Raw genomic sequence first — 3823 nt, 5'->3', positions numbered from 1 at the left:
TAACTTTATAGGATGTAGTCAATTGTACAGTGTTATTTACCACTTTCCTAAAAGATTTGAAATAAAACATCGCCGAACATATTTCTCTCATTGTATTACCTCTAGAATTCCTGAAGTGAAAAATCTGAAGTGTTGATAATATTCTGCTTTATATAATCTAAAAGTCTGGAAAAAACTGACCTAAATGAGAACTCCTACGGGTTCTCCGGACGATGTATTCAAGGGCAATATATCAATTTGCACACAATAGCACCTAATAGTCACGTGGATGTTATATAGGTGATAGTCTAATAATCATCAAGGTAATAAAGTTAATTTTTATTTCATTTTAAAATTTTTACCTAACAAACCTATGAATAAACTATATGACCAAAGATTTAAAGCACAGAAAAACTTGATAGTTTAGTATAGCGGAAAATTTAGTAAAACTATTAAATCAAAATTTTACTGAAAACCCCTCATCTGTCAGCAATTTGTAAATTATGTCCAAAAGACTGTTTGTTTTTTCTTCTGGCTGTTATTTTATTGACGTTTAGGCCTACATTTTTAGCTTTTTAAAATTATTTATTTTAACCAATATATCTAGCCATCGTTTCCAACATTTTGTTTAGTGACTTTTAATATAATTAAATCATAATAAATTTACCTATAAGTATTAGTAACGTAATAATTTCTATAAGCTTTACCGACCTATTTTTGAGTTATCATTTAATTTGTATTATCTTTTGGAAGCTAATGCTTCCTACTAGTGAACAGAATTGTCTAATATTGCTACACTTCGCAACCTTGAAATAACGATGCATGGTCATTAAATCAGTGGTTATCCGTCAATCATTAGGTACCTCCACGTGGTACCGTCGGACATCCTTGGACCAAAGCTTTCGTTATCTCGTTCGAGAAACCGTTCCGAAACCTTTTTCGTAAAAAAAAATTAGTAAGCTTTCGCTTTTCCGTTTTGCGTTCACCCACGTACCGAACTTTGATTTCCTTTGCGGTGTAACGAATATATTAGTATTACCACTAAAAGAAGGCAGGCTGCATGGTTTTAAAAGCAGTTTCGTGTCATTTTTTCATAACATAATTACTAATTACGAATTATTAATTCGTTATTACGGATTACTGAAAATATACTTTATTGGCACTAATGGGCTATCGTACGAATACAGTGTTTTCAAACGAAACATATAGGCATATACTGTGTATTGTACAAATAGGCCTATATTTATAGCATGAAATAATTTGCAAAAACCAAGATATTTGAAAAAACCAATTTATTTGAAAAAAAAAAAAACATTCTACGTGGATATAATGTCTCTTGCTAAAGGAGATGATAAATGGCGGGATTTGGTTGAACATCAATGTAAAGACGAATACCGTTCATATGGATATTATGATGATGAAAATCCATATAGCTTCAGTTACACTGCAAAAACAGTAAATTCATCCGTTAATATTAACTATTAAAGTATAAAAAATTGTATTATGAAATATAAAATTTTGTTTAAAAAAATCGTAAATTATACCACTTTATCAGTTAACTTTCATTCTTCTTAATATGATATTCTTCCAGGTCCAAGCTATACGTTTTTCGTTTTTTTTTTTTTTAATTTATTTTTACCTAAACTTTTATTGCTGAGCCTAAAACACTTTTGTATATGCGAATATATGTACCGTATGTTTACAATGATAATAAAGCTACAGAATTGTGAATTATTCATAAAAAAAATATTATCTGTATTAAAATTACGAATTATTTTAATGTTAATTTTAGTGCGAACTAAAACGTTTCCTAAGGAAATCTAGAGAATGCAAGGTATTTCTTTATACAACGCTACTACTGTTTCATCTCATTTTAGTGTTTTCTAAATGTTCTTATATTATGAAAAAATGACATGAAACTGCTTTTAAAACCATGCAGCCTGTCTTCTTTTAGTGGTAATACTATTTTTAATTTAACTGAAACTAATCCCTACGGGTTCTCCGGACGATGTATTCAAGGGCAATATATTAATTTGCACACAATAGAACTTAACAGTCAGATGGCTGTAATCTAGGTGGTAGTCTAATAAAGATGTTTTATTTAATTTTAAATATATTTACCTACTATTTAAGAGAGAACATATGAATAAACTACATGCCCACATGTTTTTGAACGTTCTTTAAGCACAGATAATTGTCAAATAAGACTTGATGGTTTAGAAAATTTTTAAAGAAAGTCTAGACAGACTTTAGGTGAAAAAAAAATTTCCGACACCAGCGGAAAAACTGTTTGTGTCAAGGGGCGTAGGTACACCCCAATTGGTGTCACTCGGTCGGCGTAATAATTTCAACCTATTGCATTTCCTCGTGTGGAATCATAACCGGACCCCCTTTTCTCGTTGCGGATTGTAATTATCTCGCTCCGTGCACCGATAACTCCTTGGAAATTCTTTTTTTTTTAAGCATCTTTAACGTTCAAGTATATACTTAAGTCTGACTTCAATATTAAATAGTACTTAGAGAACCTGTTAAGTTAGAAGGGGTACTCATGAGATGACTAAAGTTAATGCCTTTAGAAAATTTCAGGCAAGAGTATTTTATTTCTACATGCTCATTTTAACACTGTGCTACGTATACCCCTCTGTCTTAGTAAGAAAAGAAAATAAATAAAAATAATAATAATTCCTACCAGTGTGTACGGGCAGGGATATCAGTGTGGGTACAGCAATTACTAGTAGCCATACTTAAGACATTATAAGAAGAACATTAAAAATAGACAGAATACAATTGAATAAACACGAATTAAAATTTGTGAGGTCAAAGGTAGGTTCAAGTCGAATCAACTGGTAATTAGATCCGTTAACATCTTGTGTGTTGTAAGACTATTATTATATAAGATATAGGAGACCAGTAATGGAAACATGTACTAAACCGCAGTGACAGCTGCATATTGATGTCCATAACCTTTGACTCTTCTCTTCTGTTAATGCACGAACTTGTCAGTACAGTACACGGTGGTGTATTTGCCAAAGTTCATTTATAATAGGCTGTTAGTACGTTACCCAGCGCTACTAGTTCAGTACCTTTGAGTTTGAAAGAATTTTTCAAGTTTTGCGCTACAAGTTTAGCGCCCTTGTTGTATATTATACTCGGCGCTACAAGTACAGCACTTTCAAGTAGTGGTATGAGTTTTCAAGTGTTGCCTACACGTTCGGCGCCTAGAATATTTGTTATTCAGCGCTACGAGTACAGCGCTTTTAGTATTAATTTCCAAGTGTGGCTATACAAGGTCAGTGCTCTTGGATTCATTCACTCAACGCTACGAGTAAAGCGCTCTGAGTGTTTATTTCGGTATTCATGTGCACTACAACTTCAGCGCTACGAGTACAGCGCTTTGGTGAGTTGGTTTTTGATTTCCAGGGTTGCGCTACAAGTTCAGCGCCCTTGGACACATTCATTAAGTGTTACGAGTCCAGCGCTTTAGTGTTAAAATAATATTTCAAGTGTTTCCTTAAAAATTCAGCGTCCTTTAGTCTCTTCCCAAGGGGTAGCTCTGTCAACGAGGGGATACCAAGCGAACATCCACAGGTTTCTTACGATTCAATTGATACCATTATTTTGCTAGTTCAAAAATGCGGTTCAGGTAGCCTTATGACTAAAACTGACATTCAAGACGATTTTCGCATCATCCCCATTAATCCACAAGACTATCCTCTCTTGGGATTTCAATGGGACAGTTTATTTTTTTACGACTGTTGTTTGCCGATGGGAGCTAGTAGCTCTTGTCAGATCATCTAGATGTGTATAAGAGACAGTTTTAATCTTTGAAAAATTTAGTACTGCA

Source organism: Anneissia japonica, unplaced genomic scaffold (genome assembly GCF_011630105.1).
Source record: "Anneissia japonica isolate Jap-2015-1 unplaced genomic scaffold, ASM1163010v1 scaffold426_len1935630_cov189, whole genome shotgun sequence".
NCBI classification, from domain to species: domain Eukaryota; kingdom Metazoa; phylum Echinodermata; class Crinoidea; order Comatulida; family Comatulidae; genus Anneissia; species Anneissia japonica.
This window is presented reverse-complemented; position numbering follows the sequence as displayed.